At 42.3% G+C, this 20,518-nt stretch overlaps 1 protein-coding gene across 2 annotated transcripts in view; it reads left to right on the forward strand.

Moving 5' to 3' along the window:
* Positions 1–20,518, forward strand: part of LOC137036418 (zinc-binding protein A33-like) — a 53,483-nt gene that overhangs the window by 31,394 nt on the left and 1,571 nt on the right. The gene's annotated exons all lie outside the window — the stretch shown is intronic.

Consider the following 20,518-nt stretch of genomic DNA (forward strand, 5'->3'; position numbering starts at 1 on the left):
GTGGAAGGTGGCTGGCCCTGGTGCTCATCGAGACACGACTGCATACGAGTGCCTACGAGGATGGCGAGTTGGATGAAGCGTTCAAGGCCGATGGAATCCTCGTATGCAGCGAGATGCAACCGCACTCTGGGTTCCAACCCCTGATGAAACGAGGTGATGAGGGCTTGTTCGTTCCATCCACTGCTAGCGGCTAGTGTCCGAAACTGCAAGGCATAATCAGTCACAGAATTTGATCCTTGTTTTAAGTTATAAAGTTTCTCACCAATAGCAGAGTCAGCCGAGGGGGTTCCAAAGACTTTGCGGAAGTGGGTGACGAATGAAGAGTATGATTTAACCACAGAACCTTTCTGAGTCCAGAGTGAGTCGGCCCACTGGAGTGCCTTGCCTTGCAGTTGGGAGATTATGAACGCTATTTTAGCCGTGTCGGTGGGGTAGAGATGTGGTTGCATCTCCAGGACCAACTCACATTGCAGGAGGAAACCGCTGCAATCTTCCGCCGATCCAGAGTAGGGCGCCGGTCGTGCATCATCGGTGGAGGAGTGGAAGAAGTGGAAGCGGAAGCGGCAGCAGGTGATGGTGACGGTGACGGTGGTTGTGGGGTGAGTGCTCGGCGCAAAGCGTCAACGAGCTCTTGGAATGGGTCCTGGGAACTCATGCTGATATCCAGTTGGTATGGTCCGGTCTTCTGTTACAACAGAGACGGCTCAGAGGCAGATGTAAAAGCAAGTATAATGTTTTATTGATATCAGCAGAGATAACGGTGAGTATATGGCAATGATAGAAGCTTGGTATGTTGATAGAAGAAGTGATACTGTCCTTTTGTTGATTGTAGATGGAGAAGCACGCTGGAGACTGGAGACTGGGAACACTCACACACAGTTGGAGAAGCACACGGGGAAGACTGGAGACACTGGAGACGTTGGAAGCAGGTAAGTAACAGATTGGAGTCCTTAAGGTAAGTACACATGGAACTGTGGTACGAACGAGACCGGACAGTGACTGTGTGTGAGTGTGGGGTTTTTAAGGTGGTGGTGATTGCAGAGTTGATGACGTGCAGGTGGCGGTGATTAGTACTCTGGTGATTGTGTGCGTGGGTATTGGACGGAGGTGGAACCTGACGTGTCTGTGACAACACATTACTATTATAATATTTTTAAAAGAAGTCTCAAACCAAATAATGGTTTTCTATTTTAATATACTTTAAAATATAATGTATTTCTGTGATGCAAAGCGTCTGAACATTCATGTTACAGAACAACATTGATGGATTCTCATATGTTTATGTCAATTTTCTATACAGAGGCCTAATATTTATTCAATATTTATTGTCATCCCTATGAGCGCTGGATACTGCGTTTTCAATTCATACTTGCAGCCGGAGGGCACTCTGTGAACATTTAGTCCACAAATGACTCAGTGAAGAACAGGCATACCATGTGACATTCCAGGAACTAACAGATGCTTCCAGAGATCGCTAGCCATGGCTATAACATGCAGATAGACACTTTTGAAGATAATAAATACACGATTGTGTGTATCTAATGTTTGCTGTCAGTCACCGCACCGGTGTGGATACTGTACTTCAGAATCACAGATTCTACGTCTTGAAAGTATGACCAATATAAGAATTTTCACTGGAAAATATCATCTGAACAAGTAAGTAACATGTCTGCCACTTTTGCTCAGACCAACTGAGGAAAAAAAGCATTAGGCCTACAATAAATCACGCTGCCAATTATGATTAAATCTAACGATCACTTAGCTCTGATCACACCAAACCGTGCAAATTATTATTACTGTTATATTGTTCTCAAATTGTTAATGTTAACAACATCAGCACTGCGTGACTGTGTATTTAGTGTGTATTAGCGTTACCTGATAAGTGTTACTAGATTTCAATTTCTGTATCCACTCCACAGTCCGAAGTCTTTTGCTTTTTGACTACGGGTGAATCTCCAGTTGTCACTGATGATTGTCATTTGGACCTTTCTGGAGTACAATCCGCCATCAAAATGATAAGTTTAATTATTTCAGCTGCTGTGAGAAAAGTCTATAAACGTGCCGCTACCGGCAGCTTCCTCACATGATTTAACTGAGCGTCTCGACGGGACTCCTTTCTGTTTACGGACGTGACGTAATGACGCACAGAGGAACTGCTGCATGCTTGAATTTCCCGCGGAAATCCGCCAGTTCGCTCTTATTATAAAACATTATTACAAGCTAACCGTCATGAATCGAGACAAGATAATTAGATAGTTTTGAACACTGGCTGGTTATGTACTTGTTCAAAAGTTGATTTTGGATAATTTTTAACCAAAAATTATATTGAAAAACAACAGTTACTTCACAAAATGTTCAAGCATAAAATAATTGGGCTGTCAAGTCAAAAATATAACTTTAAAACAATCTTAGATTTTTCTCCCTCCAAGTATAAGACTGCACAAACAAGGAAATATGTTTGTTTAAAAATTTTAATTTTAAAATTGTAAAAGTTTGTAAAATTAAAATAATAATATAAAATAACTATGTTCTAACACCACCAGAAACAGAGTAGATAATTTTTATGTAAGAAAGGTAATTCAACAGCACTTTCTGTACGAACTAAATGTACTCCAAAGGCAGTGCACTGACTTGGCAGACATCACCTCATCTTCAAAGACAATCAAATATCCAGTGGGTTAAAAGGTAAAAAGTTCCCTCTTCCTCCTCAACAGCAATGATGGTGAGTGTTGCCTTCTGCACCTGGTCAAGCTCCTTTTTCTAAACGCATTGGAAAAAAAAATTGTGTTAGTGTATGTCACCACACATAAAAACAACCCTTGTCAGAGCAGACACCATATTTAAATTTTCATAAATGAAAATAACATTGTGAATGTTTTGGAGTGTTGTTTACTCAATAGGGTGTGCTTATTTTAAACCCTGTAGTACTTTAATTTTCACAACATGTCTTCCAGAGTTGTTTGAATGTTCATTTTTATTAATAAAAATTAAATTTGGCATCAACCTAAAGTTATTAATTTATTACACTAACTAAAGAAAAGTGGTGCTTAAAGGGTTAGTTCACCCAAAAATGAAAATTCTGTCATTTATTACTCACCCTCATGCCGTTCCACACCCGTAAGACCGTCTTTCATCTTCAGAACACAAATTAAGGTATTTTTCATAAAATCTGATGGCTCAGTGAGGCCTGCATTGCCAGCAAGATATTGAAGACTTTCAGATGTATAAAAAGCTACTAAAAACATATTTAAAACAGTTCATGACTACAGTGGTTCAACTTTAATATTATAAAGCGATGAGAATACTTTTTGTAAGCCAAAAAACAAAACGACTTTATTCAACAATATCTATTGATGGTCGATTTCAAAACACTGCTTAATGAAGCTTTACTAATCTTGTTTCGTATCAGTGGTTTGGAGCGGCTATCAAACTGTCAAAGTCACATGAACCATTGAAATTTCAAAACACTTGATGTAACAAAGCCTCGTTTACTGAAATCAGTGACTTCGGTGCTCTGAACCACTGATTCGAAACAAAAGATTCGCAAAACTTTGAAGATTCATGAAGCAGTGTTTTGAAATCGGCAATCATTAGATATTGTTGAAAAGTTGTTATTTTGTTTTTTTGGTGCACAAAGTATTCTAGCCACTTTATAATATTAAGGTTGAACCACTGTAGTCACATGAACTGTTTTAAATGTTTTTAGTAGCTTTCTGGGCATTAAAAGTGTTCAATATCTTGCTGGCGATGCAGGCCTTACTAACATCTGATTTCATCAAAAACATCTTAATTTGTGTTCTGAAGATGAACGAAGGTCTTACGGGTGTGGAACAACATGAGGGAGAGTAATTAATGATAGAATTTTCATTTTTGGGTGAACTAACCCTTTAAAAGGATAGTTCAGCTTCAAGAGGAACATAAAAACACAGTTACCCACACCATGCATTTATGCTCATGTCAGCAAAAAGCTTAAAATGTTGCTAAGTAAATATAATGTTGTTTTGACCTACCTTGTGTCTTAAAAACATTGGCAGACTCTTCTTTACAGATAGTAAGACCCGCCAGATCGTAGTTCGAATGACATCAAAGCCAAAAAATGCAGCCCTTGAAAACAAAACAAAAAATTAGGTTAGTTTAACTCACAATTAAACAACATTTATGGGCAGTTTATTTTTATGATTCATGATAAGACAATTTTCAATCACTGCAACCTAGGATTAGCAATTAATTGACACCTTTATACAAACCCAAGTCAACTTCAGGATAAGTGCCAGTAGAAAATAACACAAAAGATAATTTTTCTATCCATATTAATAAAGTCAGCTATAACCAGAACTTAAGACATAACCAGTATTCTTCTGAAGCAATACAACATGACAAGACAGACTGAAATTTAAGTTATTCACTCTGCCAATACAGAAAATGGTGACAATACATTATCAAACATCATTGGTCCTTGGAGGTCATGATGCCATTCATGTGGTGTGCAAGAACCAATATAGCTTGATGTTAGTTGAGGTTTGTATTATTTTTTGTGTGGGCTGTGTATGCATTGATCAATATGTTTAGATTTAAATTTCATTATAATAAGTTGCAGTTATAAGTTATTGTATTGCTTCAGTATACTTACCATTTGTGCTGCAATACATTTCTGGTCATCATTACATACATTTGCAAAAATGGCAATTTAAAAATTTAAATTGAAGAAAGATGTATTTAACATGTTCATAACGTGACAATTTGCATTTCGTATCATACTAAAGCCCATCGATTTGTTCAATGTGAATTATACTTACTCATATTATTGTAGCCATGTTGATATCACACCACCTTTCAACGTCTTTGCTCTGAAAAGATTCATTTCAAAAGCATGACAACAAATTGTTATTATGAGTTTCACATTAGAAAACGTGAAGAGCAAATAACAGTCTTAAATGTTAACTAACGTTAGCAAAACAGCCATCATAAACGACCCTCGAGCCTCTGTTCACCGGGGCTTCGGCTTGCTTTAGTAAACTGAATTAGCATTACAAGGATATATTATATGAAACTTACGAAGCGGGTCATAAATAAATATTAACAATAAGTTAAAGGTTGTAATATAGGGAATGGGTGGGTTTACATTACCTGTTGCTGTAGTTTCTGTGGCGCTGCACGTGAGAGAGATGTGGAAGAAGGTCTGCCAACCGTCTCAAAATATAAAAGTCACGTTATCTGAGTCCGACTGTGAGAAAGCACAAAAAAATATTTCTTAATTTACCACAGACAACCTGTGGGGTACAAAAACACAGCATTTCACCTGCCGTCGATAATTAGGATAGTGTGTTGGCTGGAGGCCTGGCGCCTCGACTGTTTGCTAGCAAACGTTAAACAAATTAGTATTACTGAGCTGGTTAATCTTCAATTAAATAGGTACGAGAATAAAACCGAAAACATTCAAAGGTGCCACAAATATAAATAAAGTAGTTAGAACTGCTTACCTGTTATTTTTCTTGACCGTTGCATGAGTCCGTCCTGCTGCGACTGAAGGAGGGAAAATGGCGCCGGCGCAGTTTTTGTTGCCTAGAAACGGACTTGGATAATACTTTGACATGAATAAATGTAATTACTTTATAAAGGCTTAATGTAGGTGTGTAGGCTTAATATGAAACAGATCAATGTATTTATTATTGTTTGTGTGTTTATTTGATAGCTTTTAGTTATTTATTTATAGACGACGTAAGCTACTAGATTAAATTAATTTCTGTAACTTAAACCATTAAAGTTAAAATAACATAGTGATTTATTTAGTTTGAGTTCTACTTAATATAATACGTTTTTGAGTTCACATCACTAAATTTGTTAAGCTGAATTAACTTTTTTAAAGTTTTAAGTAAAATGAACTTATTTCATTTAGTGAATTCCACAGTTAGGTTTTACAGTGAATTGATCCTGCTTTCAGTATCCCCAGAACTTCAAATTGGAGGTTTAATATATCTCTTTTAAACAGCGATCCTTTCTCATCTTTTGTTTCAGATAGTTTGTCTCAATTTTGGCTCGACAACAGAGATTCTCCTGTGTCTTTTGCCATGATCTGGCATGCAGTCAAGGCCACTCTACGCGGTCATCTTATTTCTTATACTTCCCATCTTAAAAGAGTCAAAGATAGTAATAGGAAAAATCTTGAAAAGGAGGTAACCAGATTGGAACAAATACATAAGCAATTCCCTACAGTTTCAAACTTAAAAACTTTGGCGAATGCCAGAACTAAGCTAAATATGGATCACACCTCCCATATTCAGAGGCTTCTGCTCTTTACTAAACCAAAATATTACGAATTTGGCAATAAATCTAGCCAAATGTTGGTACTGGCATACCAACTAAAGAATCAAAATAGTGACCGGTCAATTAATATGATACGAAATATAAATGGTGTCATTTTGAGTGACCCTTTAGCCATAAACAGTACTTTCAAGGAATTCTATAAATCTTTATATAGTTCTGAATCAAAAGCAACGGACTCTGACATTGCTGCCTTTTTAAGTAATATCACATTACCGTTATGCTCTGAGGAAGATCGTCTTAACTTAAACGCTCCGTTTTCAGTAGAGGAAGTTTGGGCAGCAATTCAGTCCATGCCGAATGGGAAATGTCCTGATCCAGATGGTTTCCCATTGGAATTTTTCAAAAAATTCTGGCCTAATATCCATACGATTTTTATGCCTGCGATCAATGGTATTTGGAAAGGTGAAATCCCTCCATCATGGAGACACGATTCAATTAGTTTACTCCTAAAAAAAGATAAAAATCCTTTAGATTGCTCGTCTTATAGGCATATTAGTCTTCTTAATGTGGACTATAAGATAGTGGCAAAAGTTCTGGCCGGAGACTGGAATCTATTCTTCCTAAGGTGATAAATCCCGATCAAGCAGGCTTTGTGAAATCCAGGCATGGTTCAGATAATGTACGTCATGCTCTTAATGCTAAACATTATTTTCATACTAAGAAAAAAACATCAACGATATTTGTGGCGACCAGGGCAGGCGAGAGCCGTGAGGGAATGGCGCGAGGCCGGTGGCGCGAGTGTTAATGAGCTTCACCTGGGAGGCGCACCGGCCTTGAGTCCCTCACGGAGGAGCTCCGGGAGCATAAAAGGAGGAGCGACTACAGTGAAGGACGAGAGGACCAGGCCTGGACTTTATGTTATGTTTTATTATGTTTGTGTGGCCGGCAGACGTCTGCGAGGGTCTGCCGGCATTACTTTCGTTTTGTTTGTTTATTTTGAGATTAAACTTTTGTTGAACATTCGCCGGTTCCCGCCTCCTTCTTCCCATATTTACGAACTGTGTTACATTGGTGCCGAAACCCGGGAGGAAAGAGGGACATGCTGTCGAAGAGCCCTCGCTGCTGAGGGGGATCGCGGTGCTGCGGAGTTCGGGCAGCGCGGGAGTGAAGACCGCGAGAGGCTGCCCGAGGCGGTGGTGCTGGAGCCTAGTGAAAGGTGGGACGGAGACCCGGGTGCCGTGCTCCTGGGACGAGGTGGGGTGGCTGCCGTCCAGGAGGGAGCGGAGGAGTCGCCGCCGTTCGCCGTGGGCCGGAGCCTGCTGCTGTCCGCCAAGCGTCCAGTGCCATCGCATGTGGCACCGCGAGGAAAAGCCTCTCGGCAGGCTGAGGACCGAGCGGCAGTGTGTCTGGGAACCGGACCAAGGTTTTTTGTTTTTTTTCTTTTTCCTCTCTCCCCTCTCTCGTCCTGTCGCTCCCCTTGCTTCCGTCTCCTTTCTCTCGTCTCGTCTGTCCTTACCCCCAGGTGCTGCGGCCGCCGAGACAGGCCCCGGGGGGGAGTAGAGCGCAGTCTCGGAGGTACCCCCCGGCCTGCGAGGGGCGATGGGGGTATGTGACGAGCAGGGCGGGCGAGAGCCGTGAGGGAACGGCGCGAGGCCGGTGACGCGAGTGATAATGAGCATCACCTGCGAGGCGCGCCGGCCTCGAGTCTCTCATGGAGGAGCTCCGGGAGCATAAAAGGAGGAGCGACGACCGTGGAGGACGAGAGAGGACCAGGCCTGGACTTTATGTTATCTTTTATTATGTTTGTGTGGCCGGCAGACGTCCGCGAGGGTCTGTCGGCATTACTTTCGTTTTGTTCTTTGTTTATTTTGAATTAAAGTTTTGTTTGATTGTTCGCCGGTTCCCGCCTCCTTCTTCCCACATTTACGAACCGTGTTACAATATTATCTTTGGAAGCCGAAAAGGCTTTTGACCGCATGGAGTGGCCATTCTTATTTTTGGTTTTGGAAAAAATTTGGACTAAGCTCTAATTTTATTAATGTTATTAAGCATCTTTACTCAGACTCTATTGCCTCCGTCAATACAAACGGTTTGATGTCCGAAGGTTTTCCAGTTCGTAGAGGTTGCAGACAGGGATGTCCCCTATCACCCTTATTGTTTACATTATTTATTGAACCTCTGGCAGAGTCTATCAGGACTAATCCTGATATATCCGGAATTATAATTAATTGGAAAAAAAACATGTCATCTCTCTGTATGCAGATGATGTCCTTTTATATTTAGAGAATTTGCAGACCTCTACGTCTGCAGTTTTGAATTCCTTAGCTTCATTCAGTACTGTGTTGGGTTATAAAGTTAATATTGAAAAGTCTGTTTCTATGTCTTTCAATTACTCCCATAATTCTCCAATACAATTTCCTTTTGAGGTTTCTAAAAAAGGTTTTAAATATTTGGGCATTTTCCTCTCTCCTGACTTCAATAATTTGTTTGAAACAAATTATTCTCCTTTAATTCAAAAAGATAAAAAAGATTTAGAAAAGTGGACCTCTTTGCCCAATTTCCCTTCATGGGAGAGTTAACATCATTAAAATGAACATACTTCCTTGACTAAACTATCTTTTTTAAAATCTTCCATGCTACTTAGCTAAATCGTTCTTTAAATCTTTGAATTCTTGCATATCTCATTTTATCTGGAATAATAAGCAACAGAGAGTTGGTCTTTCTAAACTTTGTAAACCAAAGGATCTTGGGGGTCTGTCCTTACCCAATTTCCAGCTTTATTACTGGGCTGCCCAAATTAAAATGATTACAAGCTGGGTTATGAATAGGCAGGATGCTCTGTGGATTGACTTTGAATCTTTATTTTGCCATCCAAGAAGATTAGATTCCCTGTAGTTTATTAAAGGTGCTCTAAGCGATCCTGGGTGGAGTAACTTCCTGTTGACATTCAAAGTGTTGTCAAACAAAACAGAGGCTAGCTAGACCCTCCCTCCCTCCCTCCTCCCCCCACTTTTTGTCAAGAAACACAGTATGCGTGGAGGCGTGAATCATCATAAATAATGGGTCATTTGCACCTGAGAAGACAAAAGAATTGCATAATAATGACCTGAAATGACTTGCATATTAATGAGGCCTTTCAGTCAGGTAGGCTGTGAAAAAACCCTCTGTAATCATGTCTCAGCTCATCATAAACAGCAATACTGTGAAATAGTATTACAATTTATAATAATGGTATTCTATTATATTCTTTAAAATATAATGTATTTCTGTGATGCAAAGTGTCTGAACAATTATGTTACCTCTATGGCATTTCATATAGGCTTTTAGCTTAAAAGCATGCACATTTGGAGAAATATTGATGGATTCTTATATGTTTATGTCAATTTTCTATACAGAGGAGTAATATTTATTCAATATTTATTGTCATCACTATGAGTGCTGGATACTGTGTTTCAATTCATACTTGCAGCCGGAGGGCGCTCTGTGCACCTTTAGGCCACAAATTCATATAAAGAAGAAAAGGAACCAGGAACTAATGGCATGTCTTCTAGAGATCGCTAACCATGGCTTTAACATACAAATAAACAGTTTTCAAGACAATAAATACACGATTGAGACAATGCATACAAGTATTGCCTGTGAATTTGCCTCTGAATAGCGCTGACTCCATGGGCGTGGCCGCATTAGCGGATAATGTGCTGAATCACGGACTTCTGACATGGCTCTCTTTTCATACAGATTACATAAACACAGAATGTTTGTTTTCGATTTGACTTGCACGATTTAAAACCTGACATTTCAACGTTTCTTTAGACATAAGTGTCATTTTTTTTGTCATTAGTATTCATAAGTTACAGTTCATTTTCGGAGAACTATCAGATTGGACTTCGTTCAAGTCAAGTCAAGTCAAGTCAAATTTATTTATATAGCGCTTTTAACAATTGGTAATTGTTTCAAAGCAGCTTTACATATTAGAAGCACAGAAAAAAGAGAAGTGGTTAAAAATAAGCTGTACAAGCAAGTAGGGCTGGGCGATATATCGAATGCTTTTGTCACGCGCATTTCGTCAGTAAAGCCGGTTCCCTGATTGCCGCTAAATCGCCATCACCTGCTTTCAAATGGAGCGGCATTTAATAGACAGAGCCGTAGATCACTGATAAGCCACGCAATATCGCGTTCATTATCGAAGGCGATACATCTGCGATATGAACGCGATATTGCGTGGCTTATCAGTGATCTACGGCTCTGTCTATTAAATGCCGCTCCATTTGAAAGCAGGTGATGGCGATTTAGCGGCAATCAGGGAACCGGCTTTACTGACAAAATGCGCGTGACAATCGCATGCGATATATCGCCCAGCCCTACAAGCAAGCGTGGTAATATGTAACATATACAAGATGGTGCTACATTAAGCCAATGTCGGCTGACTCCCAGGGGTGGAAAAAAACCCCTAGGAGAAAAACCCAGCGTGCTAACACTGGGAAAAAAGTCCTAGGAGGGAAAAAACCCCTTGGAAGATATATATAATATATGTAAATGGATATGGAGATCTGAATTATACATTTTTATTATAGAGATTAAAAATAGATTATAAAAATAATTTAAAAATCTGAATCGGAGATTTAAAAATCTGAATTATAGATGCAGCCAGAACTGGATCTGTAGGCCCATTGTCTCCTGGGCTACGTTGTAGTCAGGTCCAGACACAGGTTCTCCATCTGATCTGGATACGGCCTGGATCCAGCACCCGGCAAACCTCAGGATAAGCAGAGAGACTGATATTAGCGTAGATGCCATTCTTATTCTGATGTACAGGTATATCTAGTGTTATAGGAAATGTTCTCGGTTCCGGCCGACCTAATTATTGCAGCGTAACAATCCTTTAACGGATTTGAAAAATGTTAATGTATTGATAATGTGTTATGTGTATGCAAGAGCAAAGAGATGTGTTTTTAGTCTAGATTTAAACTGACAGAGTGTGTCTGCTTCCCGAACAATGCTAGGAAGATTGTTCCAGAGTTTAGGTGCTAAATAGGAAAAGGATCTGCTGCCTTCAGTTGATTTTGATATTCTGGGTATTATCAACTGGCCTGAATTCTGAGATCGCAATAGACGTGAAGGACTATAATGCACCAAGAGCTCGCTTAGATACTGGGGAGCTAAACCATTTAGAGCTTTATAAGTAAGTAGCAGGATTTTAAAATCTATACGATGTTTAATAGGGAGCCAATGTAATGTTGACAGAACTGGGCTAATATGGTCATACTTTCTGGTTCTAGTAAGAACTCTAGCTGCCGCATTTTGGACCAACTGTAGTCTGTTTAAAAGCCGAGCAGAACAACCACCCAGTAGAGCGTTACAGTAATCTAGTCTTGAGGTCATGAATGCATGAACCAACTGTTCCGCATTTGTCATTGAGAGCATATGTCGTAATTTAGATATATTTTTTATATGGAAGAAGGCGGTTTTACAGATACTAGAAACATGACTTTCAAATGAAAGATTGGTATCAAAGAGCACACCCAGGTTCCTAACTGAGGACGAAGATTTAATGGAGCACCTGTCAAGTGTTAGAGAGTATTCAAGGTTTTTTCGTGAGGAAGTTTTTGGTCCAAAGATTAGGATATCAGTTTTTTCTGAATTTAATAATAAGAAATTTCTTGTCATCCAGTTTTTAATGTCAGCTATGCATTCTGTTAGTTTTGTGAATTTGTAGGTTTCGTCAGGGCGCGAGGAAATATAGAGCTGAGTATCGTCAGCGTAGCAGTGAAAACTAACACCATGCTTCCTAATTATCTCTCCTAAGGGCAGCATGTACAGAGTGAAAAGCAATGGTTCTAGTACTGAGCCTTGTGGTACTCCATATTGAACTTGTGATCGATACGACATCTCTTCATTAACTACTACAGACTGATAACGGTCAGATAAGTAAGATTTGAACCATGCCAAAGCAATTCCACTAATGCCAATATAGTTTTCAAGTCTTTTTAAAAGAATGTTGTGATCGATAGTGTCAAAAGCAGCACTGAGATCTAATAACACTAATAGAGAAATACAGCCACGATCGGATGATAAGAGTAGATCGTTTGTAACTCTAACGAGAGCAGTCTCAGTACTATGGTATGGTCTAAATCCTGACTGGAAATCCTCACAGATTCCATTTCTTTCTAAAAAGGAGCACAGTTGTGTTGAAACTGCCTTTTCTAGTATCTTTGACAGAAAAGGTAGATTCGAGATTGGCCTGTAATTTACTAAATCTCTCGGATCTAGTTGAGGTTTTTTAATAAGAGGTTTAATAATAGCCTGCTTAAAAGTTTTTGGCACGTATCCTAGTGTTAAAGATGAATTAATTATATCAAGAAGTGGACCTACGACCTCTGGAAGCATTTCTGTCAGTAGTTTAGTCGGCATTGGGTCTAACATACATGTTGTTGATTTTGATGATTTGATAAGTTTAGATAATTCTTCCTCTCCTATAGCGGCGAATGATTCTAGTTTTACCTCAGGGACACTACAGTGCACTGTCTGAAGCGGAACTGTAGCATGTTTATGATTTTCTCTCTAATATTGTCAATCTTGCAAGTAAAGAAGTTCATAAAGTCATTACTGCTGTGCTCTTTGGAAACGTCAGCAGTTGAATCTCTGTTTCTAGTTAATTTAGCCACTGTGTCAAATAAATACCTAGGATTATGTTTGTTTTCTATTAAGAGATTTGAAAAATAAGTAGATCTAGCATTTCTTATAGCCGTTCTGTACTCAATCATTTTTTCTTTCCACGAAAGGCGAAAAACTTCTAGTTTTGTTTTCTTCCAACTACGTTCAGCTTTTCTCACAGCTCGTTTTAGAGCCCGAGTGTGCTCATCATACCACGGCGATGGATTAGTTTCCTTAATCTTCTTTAGACGTAAAGGAGCGACTGCATCTAATGTGCTGGAAAAGAGAGAGCCAATAGTTTCTGTTGCAGCATCGAGTTCTTCTAAGTTGTCAGGTATACTAAGGCGATGAAACTGCTCGGGGAGATTATTTATAAAGCCATCTTTAGTGGTAGAAGTGATGGTTCTACCATATTTATGGCTGGGTGGTGGTTTTGTAGCCTTGGCTAACTGTATTATACACGAGACTAAATAATGATCTGATATATCATCGCTCTGCTGTAGTATTTCAACAGCATCAATATCAATTCCATGCGACAGTATTAGATCTAAGGTATGATTACGACAATGAGTGGGTCCTGACACGTGTTGTCTAACTCCAATAGAGTTTAAAATGTCTGCAAATGCCAATCCAAATGCATCTTTATTATTATCTACATGGATATTAAAATCAACAACAAGGACTTTATCCGCAGCCAGTACTAACTCTGATAGAAAATCAGCAAATTCTTTGATAAAGTCAGTATGGTGCCCTGGTGGCCTGTATACAGTAGCCAGCACAAATGTCAACTTACATAATGTTACATAAAGCACCATCACTTCAAAGGAATTATATTTGAAATTCTTTTGAATGATTCTGAATATATTACTATAAATTACAGCAACACCTCCCCCTTTGCCTTTCTGTCGAGGATTGTGTCGATAGTCATAACCTTGAGGACTAGACTCATTTAAAATAATGTAATCGTCTGGTTTTAGCCAGGTTTCTGTCAAACACAGCAAGTCTAGTTTATTGTCTGTGATAATTTCATTTACAATAAGTGCTTTTGAAGAAATAGATCTAATATTCAGTAACCCAAGCTTTATCATTTGTTTATCTGATTTATCTGTGATTTTCATTTTTTGAACATCAATTAAATTTTTACCCTTAAAAGGTTTCGGAAGTTTTTTGTATTTACTAGTTCGAGGTACAGACACAGTCTCTATGTGATAATATCTAGGTGAAAGAGTTTCTATGTGCTGTGAATTATGTGAGTTCTGTGACGTGAGGCGGCTAGCAGACGGTCGGTTTAGCCAGTTTGTCTGCGTCCTGATCTGGGCCCTGGTTTGTCATGTTTCAGCTCTAAGACTATTTGCCAAATTTCTAGATAGAAGAGCAGCACCATCCCGGGAGGGATGAATACCATCTCTTTTCAACAGATCAGGTCTGCCCCAAAAGCTTTTCCAATTGTCTATGAAACCTATATTATTCTGCGGACACCACTTAGACAGCCAGCCATTGAGTGATGATAACCTGCTAACTATCTCATCACTCCGACGAACAGGAAGAGGGCCAGAACAAATTACTTCTGCTGACATTGAATTTGCGAGTTCACACACCTCTTTAATGTTAATTTTAGTGATCTCCGACTGGCGAAGTCGAACATCATTTGTGCCGACATGGATAATGATTTTAGAATATTTACGTTTAGCATTAGCCAGCACTTTTAAATTTGCTTTGATGTCAGGTGCTCTGGCCCCCGGCAAACATGTGACTATGGTGGCTGGTGTCTCTATTTTCACGTTCCGTGTAATAGAATCGCCAATAACTAGGGCACTTTCAACAGGATTCTCAGTGGGTGCGTCACTGAGTGGGGAGAACCTGTTTGATGTTCTAATCGGAACGGAAGAGTGGTGTTTGTTCTTGCCACTATGCCGCCTCACAGTCACCCAGTTAGCCTGCTGCGTGGCTTCTACAACCGGAACCGAATGTGCAGTGTTTACTAGGCTAGTCGCATCCAAAGCAGTATCTAAGGCCCTTTCATTCTCACTATCCTCAATTAAAGTTTGGATGCGTGTCTCTAATTCTGAGATTCTCTCTGTCAGCCTGACAATATCCCTGCATTTATCACATGTGTAAGTCTCACTGCTGACAGAAAGAGCTAAGCTGTACATGTTGCATTTAATACACATGATAATCGTCGGACATGACTGACCGTGTTTTTGTAGAGTAGTCTGACTCCCCACAGTTGTTTGATGAACTTGATCGCTAACGCCGTCCGAAAAACTGCATCGCACACGGGACTCGCTAGCTGGATGTCTCAGTCGCTTGCCGGTGCCTGGGGCAAGGGTGATGTGCGGGACGCTGTACCTCACGGTGGATCTATGAATGCCGGGCAGCAAAGTCTCCATAGCTTCCCGATCTGGCGAGGACAGATCAGAATAACATACATCGGATAAATCCGCCATTAGATCGACAAGGAAGGTTAGTTTAGAGGAAAAAATAGACGGTAGCTAGCAGGCTAGCGGGCTATGGCTAACACTAGGTGATTACGCTGGTAGATTACTAGTAATAAATCGTTCCGTTTAGTAATACTATGCAATAGGTTAAGTAATCTAGTGAAAAACAAGAAAGTTATATTATGTGAATAGGAATAAAGAGAAGGATTTAGGATAAACTTCACGAAGCTCCGAGCGTAGGTCAGACAGCAGGCAGCAGCGTTGAGCAGCGTTGAACCGGAAGTCAGAGGGAGACGAGAGATCACGCATCATGTTAGTTTTTTTTATTTTACAAAAAGCACAACATTGTGTTTTTACTCTGAGTGTACACAAATAAAAGAAGACATTCTATAGTTTCAATTGATATATTACTTATGTCTCTATGACAAGAAATGACAGAGTATTTTAAGTCTGTTTTGCTGCAGTGGGAAAAAAATCCTGCAAAACGCGCCGGCACGTTTTCAGACCTCAGGGAGTTAAAGGTTTGTCTGACTTCTCAGGAATGTTTAACTCTGAAATTTTGAGATCATTTAAACAAATTAGAATCGAGTTTGATATTCCCTTCGAAGACTTTTTCAAATATCTTCAAATTCGGCATTTTATAGAGTTTCTTTTAAGGCAAAACAATTTTTGATTCAAATTATCAGAATTGAAAGAAACCATATTGTCAATCAATTCTTTCAAAGGGCTTATTTCTAAATTTTATGCATTACTAGCTTACTCTGATTCCTCAGTTTATGATTCTTTGAAACCACTGTGGGAATGGGACCTAGGAGTTTTGTTTAATTCTGATGATTGGACCAAGAATAGGAATCTCGCTAGAGAGGCCAATCTACTTCGAGTGTAACTAAAATGAGCCAATGCACATTGGCATGCAATCATAAGCATCAGCTGCTCGCTTCGCAGTGCGGGTATATAATGAGCAGCAGGTGCGTTGCATCTTCAGCTTTTCGCTGAGGAGCCGAATGGTGTTTGTTCCTGTTCTCTGCAAGCAAGTGTCTGCTAGAAGACAAGTCAAGCTTTTTGGTTGAACTTCTCTTTTGTTCAGAGTGCGGGCGAACAGCACAGCAGCGGGGTCGAAATCCTCTCTTTATTTTCTGTTTTTTGTTTCGTTTGCCATTATTGAGCAAATAGCTGTTTTGACAGCATAAGAAGGCTGTTCTCACGGCCGGTACGGTGCGCTTTTGAGCGCTGAAAAGCCGTTTTTATGGCTGGTAAGAGTGAACGCCTTCAAAGAGAGAGAGCACACGACAGACTGCACAGAATCCCTCTGTGTTGCGACGGCCGTTCCCCTGCGTGCTTCAGCACTTTAAAAGAGTAAAGTCTCTAAAAGAGCTTACACAAGTAGAGCTTGCGTCTTTTTAAAGATGACATTCTACTTGTGTTCTTCTGGATGCGATTGTTTCCTGTCCTCACTGACGGCCACGATCACTGTTTCACATGTCTGGGCACGTGCTGAAACGATGCTTGTGGGTGGTTCATGTTTTCATATGAGAACATGATCACGTCGACACGCCGGTCATGACACTTCTTTCTCCGGAAAGCTTGAGTCCCCTCTGTTGTTGGCCAGCTGCCGCTTGTGTGTAAAAGCACAGCCGCGGGTCTCCTGACACTCTGGGAGACTGTGAAGATCAGCGAGAGCAAACCTCTCGCTCCTCTGCGTGTCGTGTGCCGTCGAGCTGTCTGGCTGCAGCGCGGGTTGTCACGGCAACCCAGCGCTCGCTCGGCGCTCTAGATGCGCGGTTTCCTTGCCTAATCTCCATTGTAGTGCCCTCTCTGGTGCACCAGAAGAGGTCTACTTTGCTGATATGGCTTGGGTGACATGAGGCTGAGGGGTTCCTTCGGGGAACCAACCCCCTAGGGCCCCTCCCTCTCTAGTGCATTGCAAGCTGTGCAGTTTCTGGATTGCATTGCTGGTCCTTCTCATAGGAGAACCTGGCATTCCATTTAGAGCTCCTGGTGAGGGTCAGACATTGATTGCAGCATTGGAGAGAGTGCTGTTATGCTCTGGAAATGAGGGTGATGCTGCCTACTGTAATGGTGTGTGCTTATGCTGACTCAGATTCAGAGTTTACAGCCATGCTTTCCTGGGGGTTCCAGATGTGCATGGAAAACTTTGCAGTATGGAGCTATTTTGGTGCCATAAATATGGAACGTGCCAAAATCTGCATATGTTTTTCCTCTCTCACTGCCCTCTTGGATGGGGTGGCTGTACACAGATCACACCCACCCTGCATGTGAGGCCAAGGCACTCTTTATGCATGAGGGTAGTTCTGAGCTGGGGTTGAGCTGCGCTTGTTGACTAACCGTGATCAAAGTCACGGCGCAGGCCCTCGGCCAGACGATGTCCATAAACCCCCCCCCCCCCCCCCCCCCCAAAAAAAAGAGCAGTTCCTCCATCTCCAGGTCTGAAGAGGACTTGAAGAGCAGTGGGAGGAGAAAAACCTCACCACTCTTATCCCCCTCTTCCTTCACCAGAGGGCAGCAGCGTGCAGTTTGAGAAGGCAGCCAAAGCCTCTCCTGCGCCTGTGGTTCCTTTGATCCTGCTTGTATGGTCTCTGCGAGCCTGGTTAGCGCTCCCCAGTCCGTATCGCTGGCTCAATCGAACCATCAGGCTCGGCTATGCGATTCAGTTCGCCCGGTGTGCCCCCAAGTTCAGGGGTGTCCACTTCACTGCAGTGAAAGCTGTCGATGCCCATGTTTTGCGTGTGAAGACCGTGGTCCTACTGGCGAAGGAAGCGATAGAGCCGGTCCCTCCAGCCGATATGAGGTCAGGGTTCTACAGTTCCTACTTCATTGTACCCAAGAAGAGCGGTGGGTTACGACCTATCCTGGACCTGCGAGTTTTGAATCTGAGCCTTCACAAGCTACCGTTCAAAATGCTCACGCAGAAACGCATTTTCGAGTGCATCCGTCCCCAGGATTGGTTTGCAGTGATCGACCTAAGGACGCGTACTTTCATGCGTTTTTCGTTCGAAGGACGAGCATATCAGTACAGAGTCCTACCCTTCGGGCTGGCCCTGTCCCCCTGCGTCTTCACGAAAGTCGTGGAGGGAGCCCTTGTTCCCATGAGAGAACAGGGTGTTCGCATCCTCAACTATCTCAACGATTGGCTCATTCTAGCTCAGTCGTGGGATCAGTTGTGCGAACACAGGGATTTGGTGCTCAGACACCTCAGCCAGTTGGGTCTTCAGGTCAACTGGGAAAATAGCAAACTCTCCCCTGTGCAGAGGATCTCTTTTCTCAGTATGGAGTTGGATTCAGTCGAACAGATAGCACGCCTCACAGAGGAACGTGCTCAGTCTGTGTTGAACTGCCTGAATACGTTCAACAAATTCTTTCAGAGGCTCCTGGGGCATATGGCGGCCGCAGCGGCAGTAACCAAAAACTGCTCGGTCTGCTTCATATGACTTTGTTTCTCTGGGCAGGAGTGCCCCTAGAACAAGTGTCCCAGCATGCTGTGGTATTCACAGATGCCTTGGCCACCGGCTGGGGTGCCACGTACAACGGGCATGCAGTGTCAGGGGTTTGGACGGGCCCCCATCTGCATTGGCACATCAACTGCCTCAAGTTGCTAGCAGTACGCCTTGCTCTGAGCTGCCTCAAAGGGCCACTACGGGGCAAGCATGTACTGGTCCGTACAGACAACACTGTGACTGTTGCGTACATTAACCGTCAAGGTGGTCTACGCTCCCGCCGCATTTTGCAACTCGCCCGCCATCTCCTCCTGTGGAGTCGGAAGCATCTGAGGTCGCTTCGCGCCATTCATGTTCCCGGTGTGCTCAACCGTGCGGCCGACGAGCTCTAATGAGCTGTGCTGCCAGGAGAGTCGCGACTCCACCCCCAGGTGGTCCAGCTGATTTGGAGAGAGTTCGGAGAGGCTCAGGTAGACCTGTTTGCCTCACCAGAAACCTCTCACTACCAGTTGTTTTACTCCCTGTCTGAGGGAACAATCGGGACAGATGCACTGGCACACAGCTGGCCCCGGGGCCTTTGCAAATATGCGTTTTCCCCAGTGAGCCTACTTGCACAGACTCTGTGCAAAGTCAGGGAGGACGAGGAGCAGGTCCTGTTAGTTGCGCCCTATTGGCCCAACCGGACTTGGTTCCCAGAACTCTCACTCCTCTCGGCAGCCCCTCCCTGGCCCATTCCTCTGAGGAAGGACCTTCTTTCTCAGAGACGGGGCACTCTTTGGCACCCGCGTCGAGACCTCTGGAAACTCCATGTCTGGTCCCTGGACAGGACGTGGAGGTTCTAGGTGACTTACCCCCTGAGGTACTTAACACCATCACTTTGGCACGTGCACCGTCTACGAGATGTGCTTACGCCTCGATGTGGAACCTGTTCGTCGAGTGGTGCTCTTCTCGCCGAAAAGACCCCCGAATATGCTCGATCGGAGTCGTGCTTTCCTTCTTGCAGCAAGGGTTGGAGCGTAGGCTGTCCCCCTCCACTCTCAAAGTCCATACTGCTGCTATATCCGCTTACCACGACCACATAGATGGCATATCTGTTGGTCAGTGGAAACTTTTCACTTCCTGGTGTCACAAACGACAGTTGGATCCAGTCTACTCCTCTATTTGTAACCCCAGACCAGGAGAAACTGAATCTGTCCACAGAGCTGCCCTGTGGAGGAAAGCAGACACAAAAGTTATTTGTGTGCTTTGGACCACATAACCGGGGTCATCCTGCATCCAAACACACTGTAAGCAAGTGGATAGTCGAGGCTATTTCACTCGCCTACGAGGTCTCTGGTCAGCAGTGTCCATTAGCTGTCAGAGCACATTCGACTAGGAGTATGGCGGCCTCCAAGGCCTTAATTTCAGGGGTTTCCCTCAAGGAGATTTGAGATGCGGCCAGTTGGTCCTCGCCTCTCACATTTGTGAGGTACTATGACCTTGACCTGGACGCAGCTCCAGGGTTATCGGTTTTGCTGTCTTAAGTGTGCCAGTTTCACGCAGACAGGTATTTGTAATTATGGCGTTTTGGTATATCGTCCCAAAGCGATCCTATCGGACGCAGCATGAGTTCCCTCAAAAGGGAACGTCTCAGGTTACATATGTAACCATAGTTCCCTGAGAAAGGGAACGAGACACTGCTTCGCATTGCCATACTCCCTGCATCCC

Source organism: Chanodichthys erythropterus, chromosome 14 (assembly GCF_024489055.1).
Source record: "Chanodichthys erythropterus isolate Z2021 chromosome 14, ASM2448905v1, whole genome shotgun sequence".
NCBI lineage: Eukaryota > Metazoa > Chordata > Actinopteri > Cypriniformes > Xenocyprididae > Chanodichthys > Chanodichthys erythropterus.